At 41.5% G+C, this 15,341-nt stretch overlaps 1 protein-coding gene and 1 pseudogene across 4 annotated transcripts in view; one reads left to right on the plus strand and one right to left on the minus strand.

The window, feature by feature from the left end:
• The window catches only part of ZFYVE1 (zinc finger, FYVE domain containing 1), a 73,761-nt gene that overhangs the window by 43,055 nt on the left and 15,365 nt on the right, over positions 1-15,341 (plus strand). The window contains exon 1 of one of the 3 annotated variants that reach the window (XM_006884712.1): positions 5,421-5,480. The exons of the other annotated variants lie outside the window; for them this stretch is intronic. The gene's annotated coding sequence lies outside the window, so the exon portion shown is untranslated. Of the gene's footprint in view, positions 1-5,420; positions 5,481-15,341 lie in introns of those variants that run through there. 3 annotated transcript variants of the gene reach the window in all.
• Positions 11,646-12,005, minus strand: LOC102860744 (annotated as a pseudogene). The gene has a single exon (XR_438863.1). The product of XR_438863.1 is annotated as a dolichyl-diphosphooligosaccharide--protein glycosyltransferase subunit 4-like (transcript).

Raw genomic sequence — 15,341 nt, forward strand, 5'->3', positions numbered from 1 at the left:
GTGGTGCTCAAGTATTTCATAAATTCTGGATATAAGTCCCTTATCTGATATGTTATTACCAAACACTTTTTCCCAGTCTGTGGCTTCCCTTTTTACCCGGTTGGAGAAGTTTTTGGATGTGCATAGGGATTTGAGTCTTAGAAGATCCCATTCATCTACGTTATCTTCTCCTGGTTGTAGGTTCATAATGTGTTTTAATATGACTTATGGGATTCTTTGTCATTTATTTTAAAGTGAGTTGGGATTGTATGTATGTATGTATATATACTGTTGTAATGTATGTATGTATACCATTCTTTCCCCCTATTTTAAAGGATTATTTTCATGTACTTTAAATATTATGTGAAAGTATGATTTTTAAGTAGCAATTTTAATTTTATGTGGAAATTTTTTATATCTCATAATTTTTATTTTAAAAGTGCTTTTCATTTTTCCTTTATTATCTCTCTCTCTTTCTCTGTCTGTGTGTGTGTGTGCTTGTAAATATATATACATAACACTGGTGGCACTAATGGCAAGGACCTGTGTTGCCAACCCAGAGGCACCTGGTTAGAAACCACTAGCTACTCTGCAGGAGAAGGATGGGCAATCAACTGTGCACATAGCAACAACATAAATACAGACAGTTCCTGGATTACAAAACACTACTGCACCTGTCTGTCCTTATGTCTAATTCGTATATAAGCCAGAACTGTTAGGTACACTTTGTATCGAATGTCAGTCATTTGTCTTCGTATAATTTTTGATAAATATTGCAAAGGAGAGCCCACTTGTTATAAATCATTGTGTAGACCTCAAATTTGAAATAGATAATAGGATGTAGGAGTGGTGTCCACTTCCTAAACAACATGCCTCTGGAATCTCAATGAATTTTGAGAAATGTCTATAGTTGTAGAGGGCTTCAGGCCTTTCTTTTCTGGGATTGCAGTGCAGCTTCTTGCCACCAAGTCACCAGAGCTCCCTAGGCTTAGGGTTGCTATGAGTCGTGCTTGACTGGACAGCAGTCAGCAACAGTAGGATCTCCAGGAGTTGGTTTAGAGCTGTGTACTCTGTGTATGTGTGTGTGTGCCCATAATAACCCACAGGCTGCTTGCATAAATATTTGTTCACATTCTGCCTCTTTTGTAGGATAAATGACTACTCCTGCTACAACTGCTGGCCAGTGTTTATGGAATGCTATCTGTAGACCAGGGATTGTGCTCTACACTTCACAAATATTATAATCCTCATACCAACCCTATAAGGTGGCTATGAAGGAAACTGAGGCACAGAGAAGTTAATTTGCCCACATGACCTATTTAATAGATGGTAGATAATTTGAATCAGGTTGTCCCACTCAAGGGTCTTATATTTTTAACCTTATGCTATGTTCTTTCTTGATAGTTACTCCACTTCTAAGAAAGTCAGAGGGTATGATAATGGATTTAGTTTTCTGACATGTTGTCAGGTAACCTTTGGTATTACTTAATTTTTTTTCAAGTGATTCCATCTTTTTAAAAAAAATATTTTATTATTATTTGTATTTGTGTGTGTACCATCAAATTGGATCTGGCTGGTTGAGGAGGAGATTGTCCTTCCAGCAGAACATCTGGTGGTTTTGAACCGCGCACCTCTGGGATTGCAATGCAGCTTCTGGCCACTAGGCCACCAGAGCTTGCCATGATGTCATCTTTTAAGTTATCCACATAGTTCTTGTACAGGATATAAAAGATAAAATTAAGGCAAGCTCTGGTGGCCTAGTGGCAAGGAGCTGCAACTACAATCCCAGAGGCATACGGTTCGAATCCACCAGATGCTCTGCCAGGAAAAGGAGGGACAATCTCCTCCTGTACCAGTCAGATCTGATTTGACGGTACACACACACAAAAAAAGATTAAAGAAATACACAAACATGCAAGATTCTAAGTCCCCTTTTCTTCCCTGACCTCTCCTTATTTTGTAGAGCCATTGTTGTGTACCATTGAGCTGTAACTGACCCATAGTTGACCCTCCAGTGAGTTCTCAGAGACAGTAAATCACAGAGGATAAGATTACCCATCTCTCTCTGATGGAGCAGCTGGTGGGTTAGAACAGTGTACCTTTGGGTTGGCACCACAGTTCCTTACCATTAAGCCACCAGTTGTTGTTTGCCATCAAGTCAGAATCAACTCTTAGCTGACTCCTGCGGTTTTTGGAGGCCGTAAATCATATAGGAGAAGACTGCCCATCCTTTTCCTCAGGAGCAACTGATGTTTTGAACTGTGTGCCTTTGGGATTGCAGCATAATTTCTTACCCAGGCCAGCAGAGCTTCCTGCATGGGAGGAGATTGCTCATCTTTCTCCCATGGTGGATTCCAAATGCAAACCTTCGATTTGTTGGGGTAGCTCCTCACCACTAGGTCACCAGAACTCCCTTTGTAGAGCTAGACATTGTTAATATACTCTTTCTTATATATTTGTATATAAATTTTTAGTGATTCGTAGATTCATGCATAAAAACATATACATATTTTTCTCCTAAAATGAATGCTATCAGAGTGTCTTTCTTTTCCTTTATATCTAACCAGTGTGCAAAAAACTATTGTCAGTAGTTTCTTCTATATACTTTTGGAAATTTTTGGTCCAGGAGAGCTCTGGTGGCCTAGTGCCAAGAAACTGCACTGCAATCCCAGAGGTGAGCTGTTATGGAGAAGGAGGGACACTCTCCTCCTGTACCAGTCAGATCAGATTTGACGGTTTGTTGTTGTTGTTGTTATGTGCTGTCGAGTCGCTTGCGACCCTATGTACAACAGCCCTAAACTCTGCTCTGTCCTGTGCCAGTCGCACTGTCTCTGACACTCCCATCCCAATTATCCCAGTCACTGAATCAATCCACCTCATAGAGGGCCTTCCTCTCCTGCGCTGTCCCTCCACCCTCCCAAGCATGATGTCCTTCTCCAAGGACCGGTCTCTCCTCACAACATGTCCAAAGTATGTTAGATGGGCCTCAGAATCCTTGCCTCCAAGGAGCCACCCGGTTTAACCCTTTCCAGGACAAATCTGTTTGTTTTCCTAGCAGTCCATGGTATTCTCAATACTCTTCTCCAGCACCACTGCTCAAAGGCATCAATTCTCCTTCTATCCTCCTTGGTCATTGTCCAACTCTCTGATGCATAACAAGTGATTGCGAAGACCATGGCCTGTATCAGATGCACCTTAGTCTCCAGAGATACACCATTGCTCTTCAGTACTTTGGAGAGGTCCCTAACAGCAGACTTTCCCATGGCAATGCGCCTTTTAATTTCCTGGCTGCTGGTGCCAAGACTGTTGACTGTGGAGCCAAGCAAACTAAAGCTGTGTACAATCTCAATAATAATAATAATAATAAAAAAATTAGGTCCTAAGTATGTACATTAAAAAAAAAAAGTAGGGGAGCTCTGGTGGCCTAGTGGCAAGAAGCTGCACTACAATCACAGAGGCGCACTGGGTGGAATTCAACACAGGTCTCCAGCATGAAAGGCCGGTCATCTACCATGAAACCAACTCCACTGTCACCACCACAATCCATCTACTTGATCTCCCTTTCATGTCCCTACACATTCACTTACAAACTCACTTTTCTTATTAATCACATTTCCTGTTCAATAAAGAACAAGAAAAGGAGAACTTAGGCTCCCTTTCAATCCAAGAAGACTGCATAAATCTGCCTCATAAATAGTATATAACTAATCATTTTTTAAAAGTAAACTGATAGGGGAGCTCTGGTGGCCTGGTGACAAGAAGCTGAACTGCAATCCTAGAGGCACATGGTTCGAATCCACCAGATGCTTTACCGGGGAAGGAGGGACAATTTCCTCCTGTACCAGTCAGATCTGATTTGACGGTACACACATACAAAAATAATAATAATAATAATAATAATAATAATAATAATAATAATAAAGAAAGGAAAGTGATGGCATACAAAATATAATGAGTCATCACTGTGTTCCCAAATGTTTCACTGTGCATATTTTCACCACAATTAAAAAAAAAAGAATGAGGCAGGTAGTGGGTGCTAATATAGAAAAAAAATCAAGATGTGTAATTAAGTGAACAGAAAAACAAAGTACATTTTAAAAAAGAAAACAAATTGTAGAATAGAGTGATTATAAAACAGTACCGAACTGGAGCCCTGCCCTGGCGACTTAATAGCAAGAAGCTGCTGCAAACACCACACAGTAAACTGAAGAACAGTACAACTCCTCCTATAAAAGACAAAGGATACTTAACACATGCACTTAGGGAGCTCCGGAAGCCTGGTGGGTGAGGAGCTGAGCTGTCAAACCCAAAGGCAAACAATTCAAACCCACCTGGTAGGCCATGAAAGAAAGATGAGCAATCTTCTCCTATGTGATTTACAGCCTCTGAAAACCCACTGGAGGGTCAGCTAGGAGTTGGTTCTAATTCAACGGCACTTAAAAACACCTCTCTACACATACACTTACTTTTTTTAAAAAATTTTATTATTTTTTTGTGTGTGTACCGTCAAATCGGATCTGACTGGTATAGGAGGAGATTGTCCCTCCTTCCTTGGCAGAGCATCTGGTGGATTCGAACCGTGCACCTCTGGGATTGTAGTGCAGCTCGCATGCTGCTGTAATGCTGAGTCTAGAAAGAGAGGCCTGGTGATCTGCTTTAGGAAAGTCAGCTGCTGGAAAACCCTTTGTATCATAAGGGTCTGATCTTGTTTTATCCGTGTAAATCACGACGTCACATGAGGACACATCGAGGCTGACAATAGCCAGTTTTCCTCCCATTTCTGTCCATCTGGTCTGTATGTACATGCCTGGGAGATATTTTTCTGTTGATCCTGCTGACTAGATCATGTCTCCTGCCAGTCAGCCATACTGTGGTCCGGGCTCCAACCGAGCTATTTCTCACTTCTTTTCCTTTCTCACTTCTTGACCATTTATTCTTTTGTTCAGTATCTACAGTAGAGTTAACCCACATACCTGCCATTGGAGTGGACCCTGGCCGAACAGGCTAAGATAAAAGAAATATGCAGGTCCCTGTAGAATAGTAACTAATTGTGGTTGCCTGTAGTAAATAACCAGGAGTTCTGAATAATCAGGAACACATTTTTACAGTTGAATTTGTCTAAGGTTTATGTAATTCTTTCTTCACCCTGTGATCTCTAAGTGTAGAAACTCTTCCTTTCCAATTCCATCACTATCAAGAAGTGTACATTAAATATTTATGTTTTGTTGGGGCATAGCAATTGTTGATTACCAAAGAGACTCCATTTTGAAACAGAAGATTCACTGCTAACCCTTGATGACTGAGGTTGACCTTATAGCTACATAGAAAGAACCATACTGTTACTATGGCAACTGAAGGTCATGATCACCTAGTCTCCAGGCAACGTTTTCCAGTCTTGCCTCAAATGCTTTTCCAAGCCTTCTCACAGAAGCCTTTCCCTGCCTTCCTCTTCCAGTTTTCGGCCACCGGGAAGAGGAGAGCCCAGGAAACCCTAGAATGATGTGAGATTTGGGATTTTTAAACAAAGAAATTTATGGAACAGGTGATAGTGTCTTTACTAGGAAAGTAAACTCTGGTTATGGAGGAAAGAGGCTAGTTTCTTACTATCCTAGTATTTAAGAGATGCTGTATCAGAATTTTTTTGGTGGGTTTTTTTGTTTGTTTTTTTTAAGTTGTTAAGGTCCCATACTCTTTGATTCTTATAAGGCCCATTGGAGTCTGTGTTAAGGTTTTATGAATTTCTGACTGCCAGCTCTTGATGACTTGTGAGGAAGCTTGTCCTGTTATTCAGCATTTGAGTGGATGGGTAGGCAGCACCTGAAGTGAGGCATTTACTTCGTTTAGGAGTTCTTCTTCTCTTTCTTACGTCACGAGAGATTACTGGTACCTTGATTGGCACAGCCAACATTTAAAATTGTCCAGAGCAGTGAGTGAGGAATGTTGAATGGACGTATGTACCATGGGAAATCTGACTGTGGAGGTTTTCATACCAGGCCCTGACATTCTTAGAAATGTCTCTGAAGAACTTTCAGAAAAGTATCCTGGAGCATTTGCATTTGGAACAGAAAGAACTCTGTGCTGTTACTGTTATGGGGACCACAGTTATATATTCATGAAGCTCCTGACTTCATGCTAAATTTGACATTGCTTTTCCTCATGAAAACCTCTATTTAGTTGATCTGTCAGATGCTAGGCTTAGTCTCAGAGGTTTTTTTTCCTGGCACTGCACATGGCCTTTTTTGGCTTTCCCCTGCACTTTCTGTAAGGTTCAGTGATGATGTAGTATGTGACGTATCAGTCTGTTAGCTGAAAGGTTTATAGTTCAAATCCACCACCCACCAGAAAGATGGAGACTCTTCCATAAAGATTTATCATCTTGGAAGCCCAGTCCAGGGTTTTATGGGTCAGAGCCAATTTGACAGCAGTGAGTTTGACATTTTATTTTATTATTTTTGTGCGTGTCTACCATCAAATCGGATCTGACTGGTACAGGAGGAGATTGCCCTTCCTTCTCCAGCAGACCATCTGGTGGATTTGAACCACAGACCTTTGGGGAGTTTGGTATTTTTAAGGGCTTGGCACCTTTTGTGGTGGCTTCTAAACTCCGTACTTAGCTCTCATTTTCTGGGCTTCAAACCAGTGCTTCCGGTTTGGATTGACAAACCAGAATGGACCTCAATTTGTATCATTCCAGTGGTTTGTATTCCAGTATACTGGAATGCTAACCAGAACAGGAAAGAAATATATCAGTTTGACAAAGTGCTAGACTTACTCTCTTCTTAGAAAACAAAGACAACACATGCGAGTCATAGCAACTGAATATCTTGACCAGCAGAGATGGAAAACTACTATTCCCAGTTCAAAGATGGTGGCTAACATGGCTGATTTGATTGAAGATCACTCTCCACAGTCCTGGCAGCTGCCCAGTCTCCGCCATCAAGCACTGAAAGCACTCACTCTGCCTCTTCTGAGTCTCCGGATTCAAGGCTTCTAGCTTAAGTTTTCCTTTTGTTGTTATTGCTTTGGTACTTCTACATTTTAAAAATTTCAGTTTGCCCTGATTTTGGTGTGTTTATCATAACTGAACTAGTTAAAAAATGGTATTTCCCCCTTTATCACTTTATTAGATATATCTTTAAAAACAAACAACAACAAAACCCACAACAACTTGTAGTACATTCTATATCATTTTCCAGTCTTTTATTTATTTATTTATTTATTTATTTATTTATTTATTTATTTTTTGTGTGTGTGAGTGTACCATCAAATCAGATCTGACTGGTACAGGAGGAGATTGTTCCTCCTTTTCCCGGCAGAGCATCTGGTGGATTCGAACCGTGTGCCTGTGGGATTGTAGTTGCAGCTCCTTGCCACTAGGCCACCAGAGCTCCCCCATTTTCCACAGTCTTGACAACATCTATTTTCACCTTTCCCACTCCTGCTGTTCTTATTATATACCATTGAATCTGAACCCAACCCATAGCTCACTCTCCAGTGTGTTTTCAGAAACAGTAAATCACATGGGAGGGGATTGCCCATCTTTCTCCCAGGGAGCAGCTGGTGGATTTGAACCATGTACCTTTGGGTTGGCAGCAATTTCACCTCATGGCCCCCCATTGGGCTGTAAATCTTAATGGGAAGAGGCTGCCCGTCTGTCTCCCTGGGAGCAGCCCAGTGTATTAAAACTGCTTTTGTTTTGGTTAGTAGTACAGCCCTCTCTTCACAAAGCCACTAGTGTTCTTTAGCAATTCTGTGAGTGAGAAGTACGTTTTAACCCACAAAAATCCCATGAAGACCAGTGATATAGTGGAAAAGAGGGTTTGTCTCCTCTGCATCACTGGATTAGGTAGTAAAGAAGAAAGTAAGAATAATTATCAACATAAGTTAACAATTATAATGACAACTAGTATTGTCCAAGCCCCCACTGTATACCACATACTCTGCAGTTCCCTCACTGGTGCCTCACAATGCTCGCTATCAAGACACTTTTTGTTAAAGAGACTACTAATACTCCCATTTGCAGATACGGAAATAAAGGCACAGAAAGCACAAAACTACCACTTTGCAAAGTTTAACGGAAATAAAGGCACAGAAAGCACAAAACTACCACTTTGCAAAGTTTAACAGGACAGAAAGCAATACATCTTGAAGTTGGAAATACAATGGAAGAAATAACATGGAGAAATTGGAACTTTAATACACTGTTTGTGAGATCGTAAGATGGTACAACCATTCTGGAAGGCAGATTAATGTTTCTTCAAAAAGCTGAACATCAAAATTCCATATGATCTAACTACTAAGAATATACCCCAAGGAAATAAGAACTGAGACACAAATGGAGATTTGTACACCAGTGTTCATGGCAGCATTATTCACAATCACAAGAAAATGAAAAGAACCCAAATGTCTAACCGCTAACTAATGGATTGAGAAATTGTTACACATTCACACAATGGAATACTATGCAGCCCTCAGAAACAACAATTTAAAAAATTACTACATAACTTGAGAGAGACTGGAGAGCATTATGCTGAGTGAACTAAGGCTCATAAGGACAAATACTGCATAAGATCATTATTGTAAAAAAAGGATAACTAGTATAATGTGTATGGAGGTGTAAGGGGGGAAGGGATAGGAGCAGAGGGGTGAGGGTGGGCAGTGGGAAAATCACAGGGCCACACAATTTTATGGCAGGAAGGACAGGGTAAAGGAAATGGGAAAGATCTGATGGGGACCTAAAAAAGATGGGATAATGGTGGACATAGTTCAATAGAAAAGAAAAACACTGAAAAAACTAGCCACTTGTATTTATGCCTTTTTTCTATTTAGTTTCACATTGTATCTATAATTATTTTTTAATTAGAAAATACAACAATCCCACAAAACGTTTTCCCATGTCTTACAGTGAATTGATACAGTAGGAAGATACACACAGTTTTCATAACAGATATTTCAGAGAGTTCGGCATACAACTTCCTAGGGAAGCACAAAAAGCCTTTATCATCAATTTGACTAATTAGTGAGTATTTAGACCTAAATTTTAGCAGTTCTGTAAGAATGAGAGAGGCCTGTCCCTGCCTTTTGTAGATGAATACAAAGATCAAAACCTCCTTTCAGCCCACTAATAATGTAGGCTGGGAGATAAAACACACACAGTTTTGTGTCACTGCCTGCTTATTGAATACCTAGTTGAGTGCAACAGAATTTCAGTAAGGAAAAAGAGTGATGTGGGCAAGTGTAGTTGGAAGGCTTTGTGCTTGACGTGAGGTGAGAACAACAAAAAAAAATCCCTCAAAGAGTGGGTGATGTTTAGAAGTGAACAGGGAAAGTGGAGGGCAATGTAAGTTAAGGTAGGGAGTGATTCCATGTGCCTCAAAAACTCACAGTCATTGCCGCCATGTTGGAACCTGTTGTTTTTAGGTGCTGTTGAGTCGAGTACAACATATAGTGACCCTATGAACAATAGATTTGAACCCTGTCCTATCCTATGCTATCCTTATACCTCCTGATACACAAGAGCCCATTGCAGTAGTCACCATGTCAGTCCACCTGGCAGCGGGTCTTCCTCGCCTTTGCCGACCCTCCACCCTTCCCAGTATCATGTCCTTCTCCAAGGAATAGACTCTCCTAGCAACATGCCCAAAGTATGTGTGCCTCCAAAGAGCACTCTGGCTGCATCATCTCCAAGACATACTCATTTGTTCTGGCAATCCTAGTGGTGTTGAAACCTACTCACACCTACCTCCTCACTGGGTTTGTGGATGCTATAAATCATACCAGAGAAGATTGTCCATCTTTCTCTCCAGGATCTATAGGTTAGTAGTGCAATTCCCTGTGGACTGTGCCTACTTCTCATTTAGGGCAGACTGGTGGCTTTGTGGTAAGGAGTTGTGCTACTAACCTGGAGGCAAGTGGTTCAAGTCCACCAGTTGCTCCACAGGAGAAAGGTGGATGGAACAGTCTCCTCTTGTGTGATTTACTGCCTGGGAAAACACAGTGGAGGGTCAGCTAAGGGTCAGTTCTGATTCCAGAGTGCTTAACAACAACAAGCATTTCTCATGTGTTCTTTTTTAATAAAACCAAAACCTACTGCCATCAAGTAAATTGTGACTCACGATGACCTTCCATTGGTTTTCCTGGGCTCTACCTCTTAACAAGAGGAGACTGCCTATCTTCTCCCAAGGAGCAACCAGTGGATTTGAACTGCTACACTTTAAGTTAGCAGCCCAATACTTAATGTAGTAGGCCATTCACCCATATTCTTCCTCTCAAAAATTTTAGTATTTTCATTTAGTTACTCCTTACAGAATTACCGCAAAGAGAACCAAAATTTAGATGCATTATGATTATTGAGCTACTATTATATTTATTTTAAGCCAGGAAAATGTATTAAGATACAAAAAGTATAAATGAAAAATTGACAAATAGAATTCTGTTAAAATTAGGAACTTTGGCTTAGTAAAACCACTGTAAAGAAAGTGAAAAATCACACTAGAAATTAAGAGCAGTTATTTAAATGAAACTCAAGAAAGAGTTTTTAGAATAATAAATAAAAATAATTCTAAAAATCTGTAAGAAAAATGACAACCCAGGGGACAGAGTGACAGACCAGTGGTCGGTCCATAAATATTGTGCATGACTTTTTTGTCAGACCATTTTTTTTTTAAATTTTTTTCTCTGTGTACCGTCAAATCTGATCTGACTGGTACAGGAGATTCCCCCTCCTTCTCGAGCAGAGCATCTGGTGGATTTGAACCACATGTCTCTGGGATTGCAATGCAGCTTTTTGCCTTGTCAGGTCAAATTGATCTTATTCAGGGCAGCAACAACAGCTCAGGGTTGCAACTTGGTCTCCCATCAATGTTGTTAGGTGCTGTCAAGTATGAGTCATAGCAACCCTGTGAATAACAGATCTGAACCCTGTCCTATTCAGAACCATCCACAAGATCTCTGACATACTTGAGTCCATTGCTGCAGTCACTGTGTCAATCTATATTGTTGAACATCTTCCTTTCTTTCGCTGACATCTTTGCCTCCATGGAGACTTTGCACCTTCTCCAAGGCATAATTATTTTTTCTTTTGGCAATTCATGAGATATTCAGTACTCCTCTCTAACACCACAGTTTAAAGGTATCAGTTCCCCTCTCAGCCTTATTTATTGTCCCGCTCTCGGCAACATAGGAAGTGATAGAAAAGACCATATCCTGAATCAGGCACACCTTACTCCTCAAACGGACATTGCTCCTCAGTGACTACCCAGGGACTTTCTCACTGCAGTATGCCTCGTGGTCTCCTGACTGTTGGTACCAAGGGCATTGATTGTGGATCCAAGTGAGATGAAGTCCTTGACAAGTGTCAGTCTTTTCTCTATCTATCATGTTGTTGCCTTTTGGTCCAATGGTGAGGAGTTTTTGTTTTCTTGAAATTGAGATGTAATCTATACTGAAGGATGCAGTGTTTGATCTTCTGCACCAAGTGCATCAAGTCGTCCTCATTTTCAGCAAACAAGATTGTGTCATCCACATAATGAATCTTCCTCCAATCCTGAAACCACATTCTTCTTCAGAGTTCAGCTTCTTGAATGATTTGTTCAGCATACAGATTGAATAAGTTTGCAGAATGCATACAATCATAACTTTGACACATCTTTTTTTATATATCTATATTTTTATATTGAGGGAGTAGAAAAGAAATCAGCCCCTACACTGGGCCCTATTCAGTGCCCCCTTCTTGTTCCATAGGGTTAAGGAAGACTTTGAGGAAATAAAAGTTGTTTGGAAAAATCCAGATGTAGTTCCTTTGTATGTTGTGATGGACAGAAGGGATGAAGTGAAGTGTGAAGGCCCCTCACACCCTCCATCTTGCCTCAGACTATGTCCTGGAACCCTGGGGCGGGGGAAAGTGCCACTCCCATTCTTGCTTCTTGGGGTTGTTGACGGCAATGTAGAGGTAAAGAACGACAAAGCAGGAAGAGCGACACGCCCAGCATGTTGGTGAAGATGGCGAGCTGCAAGTCCGTGATCATCCTGACACCCCCCCCCCCCCCCCTCGCCAGCGATAGTCATATAATATCTGTCCTTTTATGATTGTTTTCTTTTGTTCAGCATAATGTCTTTAAGTACCAGCCACAATAGTGGGCGTATATTAAGACTTCATTTCTTCTACTGGGAGAGTCTGTTGTGTGTATATACTCAATTTTGTTTATTTATTCATTGATGAGTATTTAGGCTATTCCCACCTCTGGGCTGCTATAAATACTGCTGCAGTGAACGTTAGTATGCAGATGTCTTTTGGATTCTCTGATTTCAAATTTTTTTGGATAGACTGGTCTTTCACCAGAAGTAGAATTGGAGAATCATAAGGTAGTTCTGCACTTAAAACAACAGTGGTAAATGTTCTACAACTGACTGTGTCAATCTGGATCTGTATCCCAATGTTTCTTGGACATTGGTCCTGCCGCCATGGAGGCAAGGATTCCCAGATGGAAGGACCTATAACCCCAGAGAAGCCTCAGACCTGTCTCCCCACAAGCAGTGAAGAGTGTTCCCTCTTGACACAGAGCCTCACTGCCCTTATTTTATTTCCTGCAGCTTAGTGTCTTCCTTTGTCTCTCAAATCTAGTCTTGAAGTGGTTTGTAAACTCACGTTGAATAAACTCCATGTTGTATTTAAAAAAAAAACAAAAAAAAAACAACAGTGGTAGTTCTATTTTTAGTGTTTGTTTTCCTCAATGTTGTACCATTTTGTATTCCTAGACACAATAGATAAGGGTTCCAGTTTCTTTCTATCCTTGTCAATATTTTTTGTATATTTTTTAGTTCTTATCTATCCTCACTGCTGTCACATTTATTCCAACTCTTCCTCCATCAGGTTTTCAAGGCTATATACTCACTGCTTTTAAGGTTCTCTATTAATTTTTCAGAGCCTGATTCTGATGTATCTTGGTGTGGAGCTCTTTCAGTTTATCTTGCTTACTTAGAATTCCTTGGACTTCTTTAATTTTTAGATTCACAACTTTTATTAGATTGGAGATGTTTCCAGAATTTTTTCTTCCTCTTTCAAATATTTTTTTCTGTCCTTCTCTCTCTTGCTCTCATTCTGGAACACAGGATATATAAATTAGGCCTCATTGTTGTTCCCTGATTCCACTAATCTCTGCTTAGCTTTCTTGAGACACCATTCTTGGTCTTTCAGCATCTATAATTTAAAGTATCTTTTGTGTTGTGTTGTGTTGTGTTGTGGCAGTCTCTGGAGAAAGGCGACTCTGCCTCCAGGAGCCAGGGAAGCCACGCTTGGCCTTGGGTTGAAGGCACCAGTGGCTTCAAGCCTGATAGGAGAAGAGGAGGAGGGAGGAGACAGCCATAATCGCCCAGGTTTACCCAACCCAGGTTTACCCAACCCAGGTTTACCCAACCCAGGTTTACCCAACCCAGGGTGACCCCACCCAGGTTTGCCCCACCCAGGGTGGCTGTGATCCTTTTGCAGAGAGCACGACGCTGTGTACGTGGGAGTTGTGTTGTGTTGTGCTGGTCTCTGGAGAAAGGTGACTCTGCCTCCAAGAGCCAGGGAAGCCACGCTTGGCCTTGGGTTGAAGGCACCAGCAGCTTCAAGCCCGAAAGGAGAAGAGGAGGAGAGAGGAGATGGCCATAATCGCCCAGGTTTGCCCCACCCAGGGTGGCTGTGATCCTTTGTGCAGAGAGCATGATGCTGTGTATGTGGGAGTTGTGTTGTGTTGTGTTGGTCTCTGGAGAAAGGTGACTCTGCCTCCAAGAGCCAGGGAAGCCATGCTTGGCCTTGGGTTGAAGGCACCAGTGGCTTCAAGCCCGAAAGGAGAAGAAGAAGAGGGAGGAGATGGCCATAATCGCCCAGGTTTGCCCCACCCAGGGTGGCTGTGATCCTTTGGGCAGAGAGCATGATGCTGTGTATGTGGGAGTTGTGTTGTGTTGTGTTGTGGTGGTCTCTGGAGAAAGGCGACTCTGCCTCCAAGAGCCAGGGAAGCCATGCTTGGCCTTGGGTTGAAGGCACCAGCGGCTTCAAGCCCGATAGGAGAAGAGGAGGAGGGAGGTTGTTGTTGTTGTTGTTATGTGCCGCAAGTTTGCCCCACCCAGGGTGGCTGTGATCCTTTGGCCAGAGAGCTATGAGTTGCCTGCGACTCAAGGGCACTTAACAACAGTAACATCAACAGAGAGAGAAAGAGAGAGATCAGCTGGCCCAGTGAAAAGAAAACGGTGTGACCAAGACAAAGGTAGACTTTTACTTTGTGGCCCTCCGGCCAGTCTTTCATTGTTTTTGTTCAGACTTTCCTCTAGATTGTATAGCCCTGGTGTACAAGTTGCCGTCCCGCAGTCACTTGTGGTTGCTGTGAGGCAGAACACTGTGACACTGATGTGTCAAATGCGTTAATGGTTGGCTACCCAGTGCGGACTGAAAGTGGGGTGGAGCTCCCTGATTAAACAAGCGTGGTAGGAGGAGTGGCGTTCACTTCTGTAATAGCTTGCCTCTGGGAACCCTATGAACCTGGAGAGAGGATGAAAGGCACCCAAGCGTTGACTCTCCTTCATAGGGTCGCTATGAGTCGCCTGTGACTCGATGGCACTTAACAACAACAACAACATCGTCTAATTTGCTGATTCTTTCTTCTGCCTAATTAGATGTACTCTAAGCCATTCCATTCCATTTTTCATTCCCATTATTTTCTCTTTGATTTGCAATAATTTTTAAAGACTCTTAGTTTATTCTTTCATTGTTTTCCTTGTATCTTTCAGCTTTGTACCTGTATTTCCCCTTACCTTTCTAATTATGTTTAATGTGTTTATATTCTTCTGATTTTTTCCATTATTTGATCACTCTCTCTGTCATATTGATTTGGTGTTCATTTGCATGGCTCCTCTGTTCCTTTTATATCTTGTGATATGTTGTTGGGCCATTGACATTTTCAAAGTGATTAATTTTCTCAGTTTTCTGCAGTAGTTGGTATTTTTGCCCACATTACATTTCTAAGAAACTCTTAGGGGTTCTTTGCTTACTGTTTCTTCTTTTTGTCATCTGTTTCTCTCTCCTTCACTAAGTCTAATTGGTATTTAGAAGTTCCAGATCTTTTTTAACTTTCCAGTCTCTTATGGACACACCAGAGAATCCACTGAGGTCAGTCTTTGAAGCCCTGGCACTTCTACAAAGTAGAGATGTCCTGTCCTAATCAGGGGACTTTGTCTTTTTGTCTTTTATTTTCTGTTTGGAATTCTATTTTTCATTGGAAAACACATTCCATGAGCTCCTTTAAGGCTTGCTGCTGCCCTCTGATTTTGCTCCAGGGTTCCTTCCCAGCTTTCTGGGGGCTGCGTATATCTGAGCTGGCATTCAG

This window comes from Elephantulus edwardii, unplaced genomic scaffold (genome assembly GCF_000299155.1).
Source record: "Elephantulus edwardii isolate Elephantulus edwardi_28Jun2011 unplaced genomic scaffold, EleEdw1.0 scaffold00037, whole genome shotgun sequence".
NCBI lineage: Eukaryota > Metazoa > Chordata > Mammalia > Macroscelidea > Macroscelididae > Elephantulus > Elephantulus edwardii.